The sequence below is a fragment of the Mauremys reevesii genome, linkage group 11 (assembly GCF_016161935.1).
Source record: "Mauremys reevesii isolate NIE-2019 linkage group 11, ASM1616193v1, whole genome shotgun sequence".
Lineage (NCBI taxonomy): Eukaryota > Metazoa > Chordata > Testudines > Geoemydidae > Mauremys > Mauremys reevesii.
Window position 1 is genome coordinate 55,752,926 of NC_052633.1, and position 21,445 is coordinate 55,774,370.

General features: G+C 40.2%; 1 long non-coding RNA gene across 3 annotated transcripts in view; it reads left to right on the forward strand.

The window, feature by feature from the left end:
* LOC120374821 overlaps positions 1-21,445 on the forward strand; it is an 85,875-nt gene that overhangs the window by 55,261 nt on the left and 9,169 nt on the right. For all 3 annotated transcript variants that reach the window (XR_005586258.1, XR_005586259.1, XR_005586257.1), the window contains one exon: positions 11,853-12,001. This is a non-coding gene — a long non-coding RNA (uncharacterized LOC120374821). The remainder of the gene's footprint in view (positions 1-11,852; positions 12,002-21,445) is intronic.

Consider the following 21,445-nt stretch of genomic DNA (forward strand, 5'->3'; position numbering starts at 1 on the left):
TCTTTTCTCATGGTTCGCTTCTTTTTTACCCTCCGCCATATCAACTGCTTTATAACATTCCTTCAATGTGCAGCAGTCCAAATTCTACCTCTTGTCATTACAAAAGGAACATGTCTCTGCTCTGGTGGGAAAGATTGCACCACACACCTCACCCACCTGGAATCTCTAAGATTACACCAAAGAATGTACCTGACTCATGTCACTGATTTCTCATCCTAACATAAACACCATTGCAGGACCTTGAATATTGGCTTGTGTCAAAAGGGGACTATCATCTCCAACCAAGGTCAGATTTTAAATTTGGGATCTTTTGTTGATGGGAACCAATATTGTACCTTTTAGTCAGATAGGTAGTCTTTAAAATGAACATAGCATTCATTCCTAAAGCAAATTTTTTGTCATAAAATTGAAGAAATATTCTTTCCTTCCACTGGACCCCAGTTCTTAGGAGGGCTTTAGGAAAATTTACCCAAGTTTGCCTAAAAAATTCCTTTCTTTTAGTAATAAAATCTATAAAGCTTGTTATCCGCAAAAAATCTAGGACACCAGCCTATATTCTACTGAGGTCTCAAGGCGTGACCCAATCAATTTAGGCACCCCCCAACTTTCCCTTCTGAGGGCTCAGTGTGTAAGGCACCTATCCTTACTCATGGGCTCAGGAAGAAACCTGGTCAATTTAAGTACCAACTCTTTCCCTCAGGGCTTTACGAGTCTGTGGAACCTTTTCTCAGTGATACAACCCTACACAGCTGTGCTCTAAACATCTATTTATTAGCAACACACATAAAATACATATATCAAGCAAATCTCTTATGCTCACCACTACAAATATAGAGAAAAAATTGACCCAATGGCCAGTCAAGATCCTCTCATCTGGGGGTTCCAGCGATGCCTCTGAATGTCACAGTCGTGCAGAGGGGTCAGAGTTCTAACAGCTTGATGTTAAATTCCAGTCTGGAGATGGTTCCCAAAACTAGCCATTCCCTTCACTACCAGTGTCTACAGGTCTGGTTCTGCCCCAAATGGCAAGCAGGCTGAAGTGTCCATTGCAGTAGATCTATGTTTCTTCTTACTCAACTCTTTTTACATTTTATCTCTCATGCCCAAATTGTAACTTACTTATAACCTTTGTTTGTGCAGATGGTCAGCATAAATTTGCTGGTCAGAGTTTATCTTATCTATTTTACCAATTCTTGGGGTCTTTTTGTTTCTTCTCTAAACTTCCCAGCACTTGGGTGTCTCTACTTTACAACCTTTGGTGTTATAACTCTTGGTAGGGGTATTCCTGAGATGGGGGTACCTTAGCAGAAGTGGAACATTTTTGTTCTTAATTTTAATGGTGAAATCCCTGATTTTCACCCAAGGCTGGTTTAGTAATCTCAGGCCTCTCCACAAAAACAATTAACATGATTTCTATTTTAGGAAAGCAAGATGAATTATCCTGGCTGTGGAAACTTCCACTCCATTCCCCTACTACCAGTGTCTACAGGTCTGGTTCTGCTCCAAATGGCAAGCAGGCTGAAGTGTCCATTGCAGTAGATCTATGGTTCTTCTTACTCAAAGAAAATGTTCAGGATAAATTTTCCTGTTTACATGAGCTGAGGAAATGGTCATACATTGTTAAAACACTCCCTTTTATCCAAGCCCTCACACTTGTTCCTGCCCTTTGGGCTAAAACTTGCCATTTGCTCCAAGGCTTGTTCCTTTTTCAGTACTATCCTTTTAAACATTGGCTCTTAACTGTGTTATATCTCCCTTCTATTCTTGACACATGCTTGGTTCCGCTTATTTGCTTAAAACTTGCCATTTGCTCCATTTCTTTTTTTTTTTTTTTCATTACTTTAAACATGGCTTAACCTTAACTGTATATATATATCTTCTATTCTTGACACATGCTTGGTTCCGCTTACATTTTTGGCAACATTGACATGATGTTAAATCAAGCTGGCAACAAGATTCCACAATTCATTTTTAAAAGAGCTCCACATAGAACTTTAACAAAACCATAAACTCAGAAAGGTTCATTTCCAACAAAAAAAAAAATTAAACTCATTATGTTCTTGTGAGTTGGAAATGTTCTTGAAAGTGTTATCTAATTCCTGAATTAATGCCTTCTAAAGCATTTCTGAACAATTGCTTTTCTGATAAGATTAAAGAGATATAAGTAGTTAATAGATAATCCTTTGAAATACACAGATTTAAAAGCTGGAGGAATATACTGCTCAGTACATGCAGTTGAAGTGCAATCAGCCCCAAATCTCTTAATTTTTATTATTCTTTTTTGGATATCATACAGGGAGTAAAAGCAAGAATCAAATTAACCCAGTGCGGAGACACTTGTGGAAGGCCCCAGGTGGCAGAAAGTCAGATGGAGGAGGCTGTTAAAACAAACACAAACCATAATCTGTCCATTACTGAAGAACAAAATTGGCCTGAACTTCCTCAAAAGTCTATAGCTCTAGTCAGAAATGGTGTAGCAGTTAGGGGCTAAACTGATAGACCATATCCTCAATTCAACCTACACTGGAGGAATTCTTATGAGCACCCTGAAATAACATAAAGATGCCCTTTCTCCAACATAATCCCTAAGGGTAAGGGAAACACTGCTTGTTCTCTAGATATGGTCAGGAGTTTTTGACAAAATGATTTTTCATTGGGAATTTCTGATAAATCAGACCCAAAGCTTTTCACAGATGCATATTGGTTTCCATGAAACTTTCATAGGAAGATTTCTCAGTTCCAAGATGGTGGGTGAGATAGAGAGAGAGATTAAGCCATTCATATGGGAGATCCAGGTTCAAGTCTGTATGCAGCCTGACCCCACCAAAGAGTAGAACCTAGGCCTTTCACATCCCGGGTTAGTGATAGGATTATTCTGCAGTAGGTCTCTCACTCTTTTGTCTTGATCATAAATTCGACCCTGGACCTGAGAAACCTTTCCAAAGGAAATTTCCTCAAAATTGATAATAGGCTTTCCCACCTGATTTGGAGCAGGAACACAAACCTGAATCTCCCACATCCCTGGTGAATGCCCTAAGCACTGTGGTATTGAGTATTTTGGGGTCTTTCTGAGTTTCTGTTTCATAATTTTTTTTAACCAGTCTGTTTTGTTCTATGTTGAAATGAAAACAAGTACTGAATCCTCAATTTTTCATGAACTGGAATTAAAGTTTTCTGGACAGCCCATCTGTTCTTCCCAATGGCGAATCTCAACTAGAGTGATTCAGGAAGGTGTAATTTGTCTCTTCCTGAACCAGCTGGGACTGAAACTGACTGAGTGTTACTCCTTTTGCTTAAGAACTTGTGCTAAAATGTCAACCAGTTGCCATGACCTTATTAATGAAACATGTCACACGTTTTGGTCACTGTCCTCTCCTGGATTTATGTATAAATTTACACTCATACAGCCAGCTGCTCCTCAAAACAATTTTTTTATCATTCATCCAGATTCTGATAAAAATTTCTCACTAAAAATGTGGCCCAATGCCTGTGTCTACCTATGAACACCCTTATAAAAGTAGCAGATGAAAATGTCATTTCCAGGATTGTTACTCTGGACTTCTGGAAAAAGAAGATTCAGTGATAACAAACCAACACTCAAAAATGGTGTAGCAATCAGCACAGTAAGGGAGATGCACTGACTTTTTAAATATGGAGTTGACTGTATACCAAAATACCCACCTTATCCTTACATGAGAAGTATCTATTACATATCTGCTATCACCATCTTCCTCTAAGCTAATATATAATTCCAGTTCAACTTTGTTAACTCATGCCATTCATGTGCTGTCATTAACTTAACAAAAGGGTGCTGCAAACATATTCCACCTTAATTTGTGAAAAACATCTAAATCTGTGGTACCAAGGGTGCATGTACTCTCAAATCGGAGTACATCTCTTCCTAAGGCTTTTTTCCTTCAGGGCCAGATCTTCAGCTGGTGTAAATTGATTTTCTGTGAGGCTATGCTGGTTTACAGCTGCTGAGTCATACATGATCACATCAGCTGTGTATTGCAAAACTTCAGCTGACCAACCATCCACTTGCACAATGCCTCTTCTCATTTTTGAAATTCTATGACTTCACTCCTGTCTATGTTGACAATTGCATTGCTTCAGTTGCTTCCAGTACTCTCCGTACTCTGTTCCCACTTCCTCCTCTCTTCTATTAGAGGAAGATCTCCCGCTGTTGCCACACCTGTTATGTGAAACAGACTGTTGCCTTCTCTAGGCCTCTGATTCCTCATATTGAGAGATGGTTGTAAAACCTACACATTATAAAATTGCAGTCTATGGCGCTATTTTTCCCATGAATATTGTTTTTCCCTCTACTAAAGTAGATTTTTCATTATGCTTAGATTAGCTTTTCCAAATTTCTCTACCATTTTAATTATACATATACATCTTGGCCTTCTTTTTCTTTAGGCAGATCATTGTTCTCTGTGTCTTTTACACAGATCCTTGGTATTTATTCCTACCACCTTTCTAAGGGCCCAACTCTGCAAGGTGCTATTGACAAGAACTGGGTGTTTTCAGCTCCCACAGACTTCAATGGAGTTGGATTGTTTCTCTTTCGTTAACCAGAGTGATGGCTCTCAGGGTACCCAGCTCTGCAAGTCACCTTGTTATCTCCTGCCTCTAGTGAGAGATAGTCTTGAGAGAGAGTCTTGACTGTGATAGTTTGGTGTTAGCTCCCTAATGCCACCAGCCTTTCAGCCACTCCAGCACTCTACTCCAGGCTATGACAGTCCTGTATTTGCCTTGCAAGATAACAAGAGGTGCAGCCCAATCCCTGAATCCCATTGAAGCATTCCCTGTGTTAGCCACCCCTGAAACTGGCTTTGTGCAGAAATCCCAGATCCTCTATTCCCAAAGGAGCAGTGTACCCCATCTGACCAGTTTTACCTTAAATCAGTGGTCCCACAAACTTTTTAGGGTCACCCCCCTTACTCCTGTTTGTGCCCCTTCCACCCCGGATGGGGCCAGGAGCAGAGCCACAGGTGTAAGAGGTCCGAGGCTGAGCCCACAGCTGGGGGTGGGCCTGGGGCCAAGAGTGGGGCTGGGTTGCAGGGGAGGCTGTCAGCTGGGCCCGTGGCTGGCTGCGGAGCCACAGGGAGGCTAGGGATGGGGCCAGGCATGGGGCCAGGAGCTGGGGCCATGGCTCGGGGCAGGGCTGGAGCAGAGCTGGGGTGGGGTGGCACTCCATTCTTGCCCCCCCAGGGGGGCTGGCTTGGGCCCGCTACACCCCCTAGGAGACATACCCCACAATTTGCGGACCTCTGCCTTAAATTACTGCTCCTGTATGACACACAGAACTTGTGTGCACTTATAATAAAACAAAAAGTTTTATTTGAAAAAGAATAGAGGTTCCACTAGAAACAAAGTGATGGAAACAAATGGTTATGACTCAAAACAAAATGTAGACTATGGCCTACATTTATTAATAGTTATTTTTCCTGTCTAATAAAGTAGGTTCTCCCTCCCCGCAAAATTCAGTTTGTTGCAGAGTTGGTTGACTACACGGGAACCAGGATCTAATCTGTCATAAAACACATTTGCTCACCAAGATGTCTCCTCAGTGAATGGATGCAGAGTTTTTTTCCTCCATTCTGTGATATAGTGAATCAGTCTTTTGGCTTGATTCACCACCAGGGCCATCGCCTGTCTGTTATAATGCTCCTTTTTACCTTCAAGTGGTTTCAATTGTTTGCAGTTGTCTTTGATCAATTTCCATTGACTGTTCTGGGATGAGGCCAAGGTAGACAATTGAACCCTGTATTATATCCCCAGCTGACCAGCGAGGGGTGACAATTCACTCCCGCTTGAGTGGGCCATCATTGAGACATATGATTCTCTGGTGACTAACATTTACTCCAGGATCATAAGGCATAGTTTTCAGTATAGTTAATTTATTCCTTAAATATTATCTGTACACACATCTTGCAATGATTATGAGCATTGATAAATTATGAGCATTCAATAGAGACTGCACATGCCATGCTTCATGAATAAATACCATGAAAGTGGTATATTAGGTATAGTCAGTTTGTCAGGTCTGAGACAGGAGTTGCTTGTAAAGAACAGTAAACACTTTGCCCATTGCTACCACTGGGCTTCTATGTAACAGCCAGGTCATCAGGCTGGGATGTAAAGTCCCTATCATTACTTAAATTACTCTAATTACAAAATAATGATCTCAGTATAGAGACCGAAAGTAAAATTTTTTGACAGAAAAGTAGAACCATCTCTTTACAGAAAAGGTGACTCAAGATACATCTTACAACCACATGATTATTGTAACTTTTGCCCACACTTCCCCCAATGTGTGCTGATACTGTCATTTGTCTTGTGTCTAAACTTAGACCCCAACCCTGCCATATGCAGATCAGCTTGTAAAATAAGTGCTCTTAGATGATAAGATGTTGTAGAGGGACTATGTGTTTTATTTCTGTTATACATACCTGTTATGTTATACCTGTGATGCTACATTAAAAATGTAACATCTACATTTATTCTCTGCTATTCCTTTCATATCTAAATCAACTGATTTTCTGCCCCAACAAGCAGACAGTTAAATCCAGATTAAGTTTATTTAGATCCTATGCTCTTTCACCATAAAGTAAGGATCAGTTTCTTACTTTCCCATTATCTCTATATAAACTGTAAAATTTGTGGTCATACAACTCCGTATTAATATATGACTAATACATTCTTTTTCTGGTGGGTGTTATAAACTGCCAATCATTTCTGGTTACTTAATCCCAGTAGGTGTTTTTGACTGTTATTTTCTTCTTGACACTAAATTATATTTCCCATGTGAAAAGAACTTGATTACCTTAAATAGCCTATATGAATAATTAGATCATGGAATATGTGAGTGCTCAGACTTTGAATAAAATGTTCCCAGGACCAGAAAGTCCACACAAAGCCCCATATACTTGGGTGAATTTCTCCATTGGTGAGTAGGCCTGCAGAATTATGACAAATTATAGATTTTCCAGGATCATATCATAGATCATGATAGAGATAGAAAAGACATAATATGAGCTAGCCACTTACCCTGAATATATAAGATTATAAGCATCTATTACAGCTTGTGTTAGGATGAAGTGTAATACAATCCATATAACAGCCAAAATTAAGAGAATCTGGGATAACATAATTCTTTAAATTTCTGTAGTCTTCCTCTATATGGCTGTGCCAGCAAAGTTTATCATCCTATCTACCATGGTACTAGAGTATAGAGTCTATTAGGGTCTTCCCAGTACTACAACATCACAGCTCACTGATTCCACAGATCTTCCCTTTCAATGATACATTCCAGTTAATTTACCTTGAGACTTAGGGCAAAAGTCTCCCTATTACGTATTCTGCACTTACTCCTTGCACAGAACCTCCATTTGACATCAATGGAACCTTCGCATACAAAATATATGACAGAGATCCACAGTGTGCATAAGAGATCCACAGTGTGGATCAGAGATGAGAACTTTGCCCTTGCCTTGGATACCAGCTGGGACAGTGGGGTACCACTCTTAACAGGGAAGTGCCATAAAAGCATTCATGTAGGCAGACTGAACAAAAAGTAACTGCTGAAAAGTAATAGGCACTTCCTAATAAATGCTTATGATACTGCCCCCTATTGTATAAAGGAAGTTTTATTTAGCCGTTAAAATAAATCTAACAATGACCATGAGCAGATGTAGTTGCTAAAGACGGATTTACGATTAATGCACTTTCATGTGGGTTTTTAATGACACATGGAGGGTTCCGTTAACCTGGACACATATATATTTATAATAGTGCATCAAATGAAATAGACTGGAAGGAAGAATTTATAGCATTTCTTTGTCCGTTTTTGTGAACTCATTCCTTAAGCATCTTGAATTTTAACTTTTTTCAAATGGAATTTAGACATATGCCACTTGGAGGCACTCTCATACTATGCTAGCCTGTAATTTAAGTTACAAGCATTTCATGTAATAAACAATCATTTTTATTTCATTTTGTGTCTAATAATGACTTGGGGATGGGTAATTAATACCGGTTTGCCTAGTTAAACTTTGACATTATTCATATTTATTATCTTATAATTTTGGTGGGGGTAAATTTTTCCCTATATCTTCAATAAAACTCACTTGATTCCTTTGTGGAAGGGATGATAAGACGTTGTCCAGAATGCAAACATTATTTCAAAGAAGTGGGTTAGAATGGATTACAAGATGCAAACTATTCACATTAGAAATATATGGTGTTTTATCACTTCAGATTTGAAATTAAATATTTAATAGATTCTAGATAATTCAATTCTATATATATGTTAACTTACATATAATTATATTTGGGAAGCAAATAAAAGTATTTATATTTTATATAACCTCTGCATTTTGAGTTCATGTTAGATGAGATATAGAACTTTGGGATGTGTTTCACTGTATTTGGAGCCATATATTTCTCATATATATGAGAAACTCAAACAATTACTCAGTCTAAGAGAAGGATGACATTTTGAAACACATTTATATACTTGAATAGAAGTTTAAGTTTCAAATGTGATGTGCCTAGTACTGCAAATAGTTCACAAAAGAAAATGTTATCAGTAAAATGAAATATTAGCCATTGCATACAAGATATGATATTATCTTTCTGTTCAAATCCGTGCCATGGCTAGAACTGGAAATCTGGGTGGGCCCTGACTTTCAAGTGTGCAGGCAATGACAGGGGGTGGTGGTAGGGGAGGCAGGAGGGATGGAGGACCTCCCTCACGTCTTCCAGCCGGCTCTTACTGCTCAACAAGCACCAGAAGACTGGGGTGCAAAGGGTCCCACTCAGATTTGGGTTGGCCTGGATGCTAAGTTGGTGGGCCGCAGCCCACCGAGGCCCACTCGTGGCTGTGCCCCTGGTTCACATGAGGAGAGGTAAATATGAAGAGCTAGACTGCTGAGTTGCCCTGAGTAATGGGAAGCATGTCATTTATACAGTCCCAAGAGCAGACCAGGGACCAAGCTCTTACTCAGAGAATCACAGTTTGATCTCTGATTCTTCTTTGCTCCAGAGACAAAGTAAGTTATACCAGCCCTATACCTGGAGCAACTTACTCCGCACTCCATTCTGGGTCACTTGTGCTGGTCATTGTGTTTGGAGGGCAGCCCTAAGGCTCCTCCTATATCCTACCCTAGCCTGCCCACATGCACAGGAGGCAGAAAGAAGGCCCCAAGGAAACTTTCCTTCTCATACACAGACAGGTTTAGGGGACCTTATCCCTCTTTATTCCCCTGTGCAGGTATGGAACAGGTTTCATGACTAAGCTCAAAATGAATAGGAAAGTTAAGAGTAAAGAATCTCCTAGAAAGGGCTATTTGCTTCTTTTCTGCTAATTTTAAAATAATGTTTATACCTAACTATCTTTAAGCAGAGTGAGATGATTAGTCCTTTATGTTTTTCAAATAAAGAATTTAATTAATAGAGGTTTGCATGGTTTCTCCACTAGTTCCTCTTCCCCTGCATTACTTAGCCAAAGAAAAAATTTGATCCTCTTAATATACTCTGAGAACTCCTCACGGTGTGGTATACTTGTATGGAACTGCACTTGCATCTTGTACAATTTTAAATACAGAATTGTAAGAGATAAGCCCTTCTTCCTCTTGAGTCATCAAAGATAACAGAGTGTAAGGGGTGTAAGGGAGAAAATGGAAGGGTGGTGGAAGCCATGGCACTGAAAGGAGACAAGGAAGGAGATGGAAGCCTCTGAGGTGTAAGGAATAGAAGAGACAATGGACATGAATATTTTGGAACACTATTGTCTCCATTGTTCATTACATGGGTTTGTGCACTTTCCTCCTTGATGGGCACACAACATTCTTCTCTCTCCCTCACTGTGCTCTTCTTTCACTTCTCATTCTTCTTTCCTCACTTGTTCCTCTCCTCTTCACTCTTAACCACTTTTTCTCTCTTCCTTTTTTCTCTTTTTACCTTTCATTTCTCGGCTTCTTCTCCTTATCCCTTTCTCCCCATCCTTCATTTCTTCTCTTTCCTCTCTATTTTCTTAGTTCTTTCTCTTACCTCCCTGTGATGGAGCTAGGCTGACTGGTGGTGCTACCTAGTGGTTAGGTCACTGGATCCCAGCTCTCCCCTATCTCAGTTACTCCAATGCTGTGGCATTCCCCTTTCTAGTAGGAAGTGACTTAGCCCTCCAGCCAGGTCACCAACTGGTGGTTTGTAGAGGAACCTTGACCCTCCATCTCCACTGGGCTCCAAACTAGGGCCCTACATGAGGCAGCGACAGCAAACATGCCAGAGTTCTTCAGAGCTGCCTCCCTGGGCCACGACTTAGCACTTACTTTCCCAGTACAAGGCATGGTCAAAAGGCTCACTGATGATTCAAGAGAAATTAGAGTGAAGGGTTCCCTATCCTAGAAAAAAAACTAGTTCCTCCTCTAGGACCTGGGGTAGCTGCACTTGCTCACAATTCCCCTGCAGACAGGACCCCTACTGTACCCTTACGCACAAGCTCCCAAGGCAGGTCGCTCTTATTATCCTGTCTACCCCTCCACCCCCAACCCTGAGCTGTCTGGCTCTCTTTTAAGCTTCTTCTACAGCTGAAGTCAGCTTCTCAGGTGTGATAGAGTGGAGTTACCTGGCCCAGGAATGCTCCTTTCCTGCTTCTATCCCAGTGTAGGATTTCTACATCTCATCACACTCCCCCATCCAATTCCCCCCTCAAGCATGAATAACTGGTATTAAAATACCCTCTGTACAACTGACTGGGAATGGCAGAAAGCCACAGAGGCAAGAGATTTTCCTGTAGCTTCACTTTAGCACTGAGGAATCTTCTGGCGCAATCCCTGCTACACATTTGAACCAAGCAAGTCTAAGGGGTGAATGGATGCATGGTCTAGTTTTGTGTGAACGGGGGTAGCTAGTTTCCCAGATCTCTAGATTTTAGCTCTTTTCTGGAGGCATTTTACGCACAAAAGACAAAACAGAATGTCAGCCAAAATGAGCACGTATAATGCATGGAAGTTAAAGAAACAGAGAGAAGTTAATGGAGATAGAGATTACAAATGATGCTCTAAATGTGACGTTTGCTCCATATTAGTCTTAATGCACTATGTATACATGAATTTAAAGTAGTATTCCACTACTCATGTCAGTTCAATTAGATCTGCTCCTCTGACAATGTCTATCTTAAGAATGTTCCAGAGTCAAAATCCCAACAGTAATAGGAAAATGGGGCCATTAAACAATGAAACGTAATGCTTACGTGAGCCCTGCCACTTTTTCATTTTACAGTAATTACTGAGTGACTCCAGAAAGGGTTGGTATACACATAGCAAACAAGAGGTTAATTCTGATTGGCCAACCCCTTTGTTTGATAATGTAAACAGTGGATATTATAGGTTTTTCCCCAAGCTAGAAGTTTCTCTTTAGACAATTATTCACCCACTCACAGGTCACCAAATGAATTATGCTTGTCATTTTACACCCAAACTGGTGCCTGATGTTAATTTGACAAGCCAACTGGTGGAATCCTTAAAACACTTTCCTGTTAAAGTGACTAGACAGAGTTGAAATTGTGCATTAGGGCATCAATCAAGCAAACCATCTGTTCTAACAGGGTTTTTTTGTGCTTTTCAAATTCAAGGGTATTAAAGCATTCTGAATGAGATGCTGACTGTTTTATAGATACTGACAAGGATCAGTATACAGGAAGCTATCTATTCAATGTTTCTTAGACATAATTGACAGTAGTCAGTTAACTAGTAAAGATATTTTGAATAATTATCATTTGATATGATGAGTTAGAGAATTTCTTCATTAATTCTGCATCAAACAAACCTTTCTAATGCTTGCAGGTGGATAACTTGCTTTGTGAGACACATTATATACAAACCCGCTCCTCCCCATTGATCAAAGTGGAGGATGTGGTTTGCCATGGCTAGTCACAACTACCAAATATGTTCCAGATGAGTTTTATTGGCTTTCTCCAACATGACATCCCAAGGTAATTATTTCCAACATCACTACCTCAAGCTACTATCATCACCACCACTGATTTTCCACATACATTCACATTCTTTCAGGATGTTGTAAACAGCTCCTTCTCTGACATCGCAACAGGGAAGGAGGAGGATGTGAGAGATTAAAATCTAGAATTAAAAATAGATAAATATTTTAACAAAAGACCTTAATTTGTTTATAACTAAATTAGATTTTTAATGTTTAAAAAGTATCAGTGACCCCACTATGCTTCAAGTGGAACCAAGAGAGTGATATATCTATCATTCACCTTTAAAGCCAAATGCATCCCATTTGCACTGTTACACTCCATTGCCTCTGTACTGGGAGCCCTAGAATTTATTTGTTAAGGTAGGTCTCCTGCATAACAGCACTATCTGTTTGTGCTGTTAACCACTGAGGTTCCTGCAGCTGTTTCAAACATGCATATTCTGTATTTGGATAAGAGGTTTTCTATTTTATTTATCAAGGCTGATAATATATTATATTTTACATAGTATCTTTAATCCTTAATGATCCCAAAGTGCTCTGCAAACAATGCACATTCAAGAAAGGTCTCCCGCTTGAAATGCAGCCACATCTAGGGTGGAAGGCTCCAGCAAAAAGGGCAACTTGTTCACAGGCTGCTTCTCAACAATGTGATGAGGAGACATTTAGGCAAAAGCTACCCTATGAAAAGTGACACAGATTCTTTAATTTCCATACAGACCAGGAAGGACCTTGGTATTTAAAGCCTCATCCTTATATATTCACATATAAAATAAGAGAGAGAAGAAAAGTGGAGAAATAGAAGTCTACCTGATGCCATGTGATTGACTTTATAACAATTACACTCCAGTTTTTGTACCACACAAGATTGCTTTATAGTAGCAATCTTTCTGTGTTGATGATGCCATAGATGTTCTCAGAAGGGCCATTGAACAGACTGTAGTGGAAGGAAAAGATCTCCATTCAGTGAAATCCTGCTGACAGCTAGGAACTGAAAGCTGCATTTTCTTGTACTCTTAAGATAACACAATTGCTGGGATACAATAACATCTTATGCAATTTATGAGGTAGTGATCGATCACTGATTGACAATTCTAATTAGCAGCTCTGCTATGTGAAACATTATAGCATTTTATAGCAACTTTCTGTTGTTTATAAAATCTCCACTGCCATCCTGTATGAAATAGAGGGTATTTTATAGATCATCCGACACCCACTGCTGTCAATTATGTTTGTTTATACTGAAGAGTTTTATTGGTACAGGAGCACACCATTTGTGTATATATAAATTTATAACTATAATGTCTCAGTGATCTCTCCCAAGACCTCAGTGTTTCAGCACTAAAGAGCTAATGGTATTTCAGATTGGCATAGATGGACTGTTTTTACCATTATTATATTCAAAATATAGTGTGTTTCAGGTGTATGGCTTTATATGTTTAGAAGTGAGCTTCTCCCCCCCATCCATCCCCAACAGAGGTGATGCTTAATGGAATACAGTAATTGGAAGAGAAATGACATCTCTTTAAAAATATGGTGCTCTTTTACAAAGTCATGATGAAATAATCATATTTTGCTTGGTGTTGAAATCATGCTAGAAAATGGTGTTTGTTCCTCCCATAATTTGAGATGTGCAAAGAAATGTCTAAATAGATTTTTTCATTAGGAAATTTGTTCCAAAAAACCCAACCACAAACAGAATAATAATTACATAGTATGTTTAGACCTTAGTGACTCTATTAGACTATATTATTGTTGAACTGAGTTACATCAGAAAGCCAGATATAAAATATAGGAAATAATAAGCTTTCCTCGTAGTTCCTACATTTCTGTCATATACTGAATGGGTTTTTTTGTTTTGTTTTTCCTGATATTTCTCTTAGAAAACTAGGCTTTCCATCATACAGAAGGTGATAAATTACTGAGAAGAAACAGTATCTTTTCTTGTCATGTATGTGGATGGTGGCAGAGATTTGGTTTCCCTTGTGCTCTCAAAGCAAAGGACAGCATATAAAATAAAATTATATTTGTTTCCAGAAATCCCAATACAGCAGTTTAAGCTTAAATGTTTCTTTAGACACATTGTAAATTAACCAATGAACATTTTCAAAACTAAATTTAAAGATGAAGCATCAGCAAAAAATTTGTAATATCACACATAAAAAATAAACCTTGTAAAATACAGATAAGAAGGCTGATGTTATATTCACTTGACACATTAGATATCAATGGAGAGAATGCAGAGCACAGCAGGGCAGTTACAACTCAGTGTGAATCATCTTTTAAATTATACATTTTTTATTTTATGAAATATTTGTCATATCAAATGCTTCATAGTTCCATGAAGCGTTTCTTTGATGCTCTCTCTAAAGATGTCTAAGTACAGTATAACACTCAGACAGCATGAGGATTTCTGTTGTAATTATAAATTAACTGATGAAGAGTTAGGACTACTGTACATTGGCTACTGAGCCCCTTAAAGTTGACTCTCCCCGCCCTCCACTTTAATATCAACCTTACTGGATCTCACAAAGTCAGCAATAGCTTTCTTGGGAGGAAGTCCTAGATTTTATTTAGAATGGAAGAAACCTGTAGTAGTGTTGGCATGAAACTTATTTTAGAGGTTACCTTTCAAAAATATAAGAAAGCCTTTGTAAAACACTTATAAGCAAAACATCATCATTATTCTTTTTCTTGGGAAATTAGTCAGGATGCAATAAAAAAAAATTAACTCAGAAGGAAGAGTTCGCATCCTGTGGCATTACTGAAAGCAAACATAAAAATGCAAAGGGAGTTTAAGCATGACAGTCCTCTTCCCAGTAACCTTCTGTGAGTTAAATCGTTTCTTTGGCTTCAGCACTCTTCTTCTCAGGGTCATTTTCTTTCTGTTTCCAGGACACCTCCCATCTCTCTGTCTCTGGGACTTTGTCTCATTCAGCTGCCAGGCCTCTATTCTCCATTTGTGCTGCCAGATGCTCTACATATCTTCTGCTAACTAGGTATCTTTCTCCTTCTCTGCTGCAAACTTTCCTCTTGTTGGATATTTTGCCATATTTCCTTCCATGTCTCTCACATTCCCCAGCAATTCTTCTTTTAATTTGTATATCTTTTCCCTTTTCCCAGAGCCCACCTTCCTTCAGCAACAATAAACACACTTTTCACCTGCATGTACAGCTCATACAGACACTGTCCTTATGTGAGTTATCGAAATAATCTCATCTTCCAGCATCCCAAACTCTAACAGCAGCCAACACTTTTGTTTTCTATGTGCTACAAAAATTCAGGTGTGATATGTTGTTAATTTCAAAGGAGTCGGATGACATGGTAACACCTTGCTTTGCGTTGAACACCTTCATGCAGACTATTAACTACTGCATGGGTTTTGTTCAAGATCAGAAAGGGCCCTCCTCTTCCTAGGATTGAGATGATCTAGTAAAGTGTGTTTTACATGACAGGTGTCCATCTTCCAAAATCATAAAACATATTAACACAGACAAACTTCTATGCTGCAGTGGCTGGAAGAATTTATAAATAACACCATTTTATATTAACCTCTGAATTTGATTTTATGTCTTAATCATCCAAACAAGGACCAGTAACTACTAGAGACAAAGAAAGCCCCAGCCAAGGATAAATCCCCTTTCCAAACTGCACTGTGGATTCAAAGACAACGTGGATCTCCATTGCATATTTTGTACTAGTGCTATTCTCAGTTTACACCATTTAGAGATCCATGCACAGAATATGCAATAGATATCTGCAGTGCATATTAGAGGACAGAAATTTGCCCCAGTTTTGTAATGTGAATAATGAATCATTTTTTCCCTTGGTTGTATAAACTGGAAAAAGAGAGCTCCATGACACATTTTTTAAAAAAAATAATAAAAAAGAGTGCCATTGTCCTGGGAAATAACCATAATCCAATAGTAAAGCAAAACCTTAATAAAATGGCAAATGCAGCCCAATTCTAACAGCTGATTAGAATTTTAAGAGGATTGCACTGTGGAAAGAATTATCTTTGCAATTTTGGATTATCTCTAAGTCTAAAAGTTGAATAATACTCTAAATTTCAGCAGCAAAAAAACCCAGAGGTTTTACCTTTGAACCACAAGTAATGAGTTCTATGGCTAGACTGGGGTGACCACTTGTATTGTAATTTAAATGACATCCCTTATTCCTTACCTAATATCTTGAAATGTGTATCCAAAAACGGTGCTAAAACTTTTGCTCACACAGAGGATAATATAGTATCACACAATCATATACTTTTGTACCATGAATTTAACTTTGTAGGTTTGTCACATATTTTTCATACTGTTCTTTGGTTTCCCAAAAGGTAGAAGGTTACCCCAAGTAATAGGAACCTCAATAATTTGTCAACTAAATAACAGCAAAGAGTCCTGTAGTCCTTATAGACTAACAGATGTATTGGAGCATGAACTTTCGTGGGTGCATACCCACTTTGTCGAATGCATGGGTACTAACAGTGTACTATTCCAATACAGGGAGATTTTGCATTTACTTTGATCTGGGATACACTGTCCATCCAGTCACTTTTATGTTAAAAACCAGAGTATAATTTCCCCATTTGACAGATTATGAAATGGAGGTACAAAAAAGTGAAGTGATTAGCCCAAGGTCAACTAACAAGTAAGCAGTAAAGGCTAGCGCTCATTGCAGAGCACTATCCAACAGACTATGCTGCCTCTTATATCATAATGCTTTTAAAAAAGCATTAAAATAAAGATAAATAGCAAAGGCATCAGGCAGCAATCCTTTCTGATTTTTCTACTAGTTTGAAATGCAAGCAAAAGTTGACCTGTGCCACCTCTTCTGATCTTAGACCAGTTATCAGAGAGCATCTCCCTCAAGAAGCCAAGCTATCTCAAATCAATTCCCATAGATAAAAGCTTTTCCCATAAACTGTCTCAATTAATTAAATCAAATGCAGATTTTAAATTGATGAAGACAGTAAAATAAGTTGTTTCTTAATCCTGGTGTACTTATCAATAACACAGGGTATTACAAGGCAATCAGCAGTCACATTAAAAGCTTCATTAAAGTCATCATCTCATCCATATTCACAGTTCAGTTCTGGCTAAAGGGTGGGGCTTGTCCTGAGAGCACTCCCTTGCACACAGGAGAATGCCATTCTGCCCTCTGTGCACACAGCCAGCTCTGCTGGTCAATGCTACAAGTTTGGGGTCATAGATTCATATCTTCACAACTCCTCCCTGCCCCCTTTAGAAGTGTCCTGCACCCCAGTGGACACTAGGAGGGACCATAGTTGAAGGAGTGAGGACACCGTGACTGTATCTGGCCACCGTGCAGAAGTGCAAGAGGGTCCGGCTTCTTTTTAACTCTTCTTGCATTCCCCTTGAGCAGCCAGGCACAATCCAGACCTCATAAAGGGAGAAATCCTGAGACTATTGCTATTATCTGGCCTGGGTGCTATGCAGCTCTGCAAAGGTTAGAAATCTTTCACCTCAGCAAGGTGCAGGAGTGAACTTAGCTGTTTTGCCAGTGGCCCCACCCCACCCCACCCCAAGTGGTCGAGCGAAAAAACTAAACTAAATACCCCCCCCCACAGCTGATCAATGAATGGAGGAAAAAACAAACAGAAACCCAGGCCAGCCAATCAGCAAAGAAAAAATAGCCAGCCAATCAGAGTGGATAAAACAAAAAACAAAGAAAGAGCCAAGCAACACAGCATTCTGGTGCTCTGTGAGAGAATGTGTCCAGGGCAATTGCCTGCTCACCCATCCTTAGGACCAGCCCTGGCAAGGACAAAGAGATTCCATGGAGCAACTCCATGCTGTTTAAGGGGTCTGCACCCCAAAAAACTGTTTCACAACAGACTTGCAATAGTTCCATTGCCAGGGGACTCTCTCCAGTGTAGAGGCAGGGTTTGCCCCTAAACAACTAGTTGTTCTAAATGTTCCTGTGGCTTTTATAAGGAAAAACCCAAGGAAATAGCTTAGGATTTGTACTGTTGTCAGATTCTGGGGTGCAATTCAGGCCAGTAAGGGTTTGTGTTATTGCCTGCCTTGTAACCCCAGCAGCTGCTTCACAATACATTACTGCTGGGCTGCTCAGAACCAGCCTACCACCATGCAGGTCACACCCTGAGTGTCTGTGTATAGTTATATCCCTTGTCCAGAAGCTCTGACCCCAGCAGCCTACCAGCATCACTCCAGTCTGACTCTGGCCTCCATCAGTCTTAGTTACAACCAGGGAGATGACCCCAACACACCCCTAACCCTGAACTTCCCCAGACCTGTGTGCTCTGATATGTCCAGCTCTCTCCTGCAACTTCAGAGGAATAAAATGATTCATTTGCTTCTTTAAGGAGATAAAACACACCAGTTTGCCACACTTACTGAAGCTGACATTTACTTTAGTACAAACAGAGCACTGCTGGTTTAGATACTAGTAAAACAAGTTTATTCACGAAACAAGATAGGATTTCAAGTGAGTTCAAGTGTAAGAGAAAAAGTTAGAAATGGTGACCAGCAAATAAAAGTGAAAACACGCATTTAAAAATTTAAAATTTTAATCGAGCAAGTGTTGGTTCAAAGCTTGATTCAAGATGGCCTTTCTCATCCCCAGTCTTCCAGCAAGATGGTTACTGACCCTCTCCTCAGATAGGATCTCTTCCAAAGGCTCAAAGGTGTTGTGGTCTTTATCTTATTAGGTGAAAGAGATAATTTTGGGGTTCTCAGCCCCTTTCTTTTATAGCCCATTGAATCTTTGAAGTGGATACTTCTGAAGGTTGCCCCTATGACATACCCAGGATTCAATCTAGACTGGTGAACAACTGTGTCCCCTCAGTTCTCCAAACAATTTTACAGTGCTTCACTGTGAGAGCTAACATTCCTGGTGTGCTCACAGACAGCCTCCAGCATGTAAATTACTCCCAGTTATTTGTATGAGTGCTATAGCCAGCCACTCTTGAATTACACTGCAGAGCACCACCAGCAAACTCCCAGTCCCAGACTTCCCCAGAAATGTGCCTCCTGCACTGCCTAGATTTCTCCTGGACAATACAAGCTCATATAAAATCTGTCATTTTATTAATAGACAATAATATGCCCAAATCCTATTAACTCAGAGTTTGCCAAACACTTCAATTCAACTACACTAGTTATATGAAAATGTAAAACAAGTTTTTAACTACAAAGAGATTTTAAGTGAATATAAGTAATGAGGCATGAAAGTCAGAACTGGTTACAACAAAAATAAAAATAAAACACAACTAACTTAACAAACTAAAGTGAATTCAAAGCAAAGGTCTCTTTCACCACATGTTTCAGCAGTCTTCCTGGCTGAACATCTTTCACTCAGGATCTCCCCTCCCCCAGTTCAATTCAGCTTCTTTTGTTCTTCAGATGTCATGGGTACTGTGGGTAGAGAGAAAGGGAGGAATGATCTGGGGTGTCTGCTCTCCCTTCTTATTGTTCTTTCTCTTCTTTGAGAATTATCTGCAGCTGAGGTTCAAGAGAGAAAAAGTTTGTATGGATGGGAACCCCAAGCTGTTTCTTTGTCAAGATTTAGATTTTTTTACCCACATCCTCATTACAACCAAAGAGTAGCCACATAACCAGGTGATGGTCCATTTGATGTTGTTGACACCTGATGGAGGCATCAGCTTGCCTTTTCTCTCTGGAGAACTAGTTTGTGGCCACTCCCCAGACTTGGAACGTGTCTCTGTTGTACCATACAGAGGAATCTTATAACTTTACATACAGTGTTACCATACATATTTTATCATCACTGTCAGCAATCCTTTGGTGTTCAAGGACGATTGTCTTCCATAAAATAATAGCCAGATATTGCTGGTGGATCCATGGGTGGCTAATGAGAGCTATGCGGGATCCACAGATCTTGTCACAATTGGGGTAGGCATTTCTTAATGGCAGGGGCACTCTGGATTGTTGAGTCAGGCTGCAGCACGTTCTTTCCTTCTTTCCCATTTCTCCATTTCCTATTGTTTCCATTGTAACTTAAAATACTGGGATTCTTGCTACAAGGTCCTTTTTCATTTTGGTTGGTCATGGGCTTGGGTTTCCCATGAGTTTATGTCAACATTGCACTTCTTCATGTTAACTTTGAAGGTGTCTTTGAAGTGTTTTGGTTATTTTTGCCCACCCCTTGTCTGTTGTCCATGGCTCAGTTGTGAGAACATGACCTGCTTCGGTAGTCGATTTTCCGGCATTCAAAGAACATGACCAACCCACCAGAGTTGGTGATAGATGATCATAGTTTCAATGCTGGAGATTTTGGCTTGGGACAGAACTCTGATTTTGGTGCACCAGTCATCCCACTTGATTCAGAAGATCTTGTGAAGGCACTGTTGACAATATCATTTAAGAACCTGGAGGTGTCTATTGTATGTGATCAGGGGCGGCTCTAGGAATTTCGCCACCCCAAGCACGGCGGCACACCACGGGGGGCGCTCTGGTGGTCGCCAGTCCCACGGCTCCAGTGGACCTCCTGCAGACGTGCCTGCGGAGGGTCCGCTGGTCCCGCGGCTCCGGTGGAGCATCCACAGGCACTTCTGCGGGAGGTCCACCAGAGCCGCGGGACCAGCGGACCCTCCGCAGGCATGCCTGCGGGAGGTCCACTGGAGCCGCCTGCCGCTCTCCCGGTGACAGGCAGAGCACCCCCCGTGGCATGCCGCCCCAAGCGCGCACTTGGCGTGCTGGGGTCTGGAGCCGGCCCTCTATGTGATCCAGGTTTTGGCACCATACAAGAGAGCAGGGATAACAATGATCTGGTACCTGAGAAGCTTGCTTTGATTCTAGATGTCATGATCTTTGAAGACATGATTTCTCAAGAATTTGGAAGCTGCACTGGTGCATTGAAGGCAGGGTTGAATTTCCTCAGCAATGTCAGCTTTCTGCTACGGATACCTACCAAGGTAAAGGAAGTGCTCAATGCTCTCCAGGGTCTCTTTATTGATCTGAATTACAGGAACAGGATCTGATGATTTAGAGTCTATTGGAAAATTACTTTAGTTTTCTTGGTGTTGATTGTGAGGCCAAATTGGTTGTAAGCCTCTGAGAAAGTGCTGACTATTTCTTGAAGATCATCTTCTGAGTGGGTGCACAGAGCACAGTTGTCTCCATATTGGAGTTCAGTGACTGATTTAGTGAAAGTCTTTGTCTTGGACTGGAGGTGATTGAGGTTGAAAAGCTTGCAATCCATTCTGCATTGGATGTCAAGTCCAGAGGGGAGATTGTCAATAGGGTGACCAGATGTCCCGATTTTATAGGGACAGTCCTGATTTTTGGGTCTTTTTCTTATATAGGCTCCTATTACCCCCCATCAGTCCCAATTTTTCACATTTGCTGTCTGGTCACTCTATTTGTCAACGATGAGAAGGAGGATGACAGCAAGAAAGATGGAGAATAGGGTTGGAGTCATGACAGCCTTGCCCACC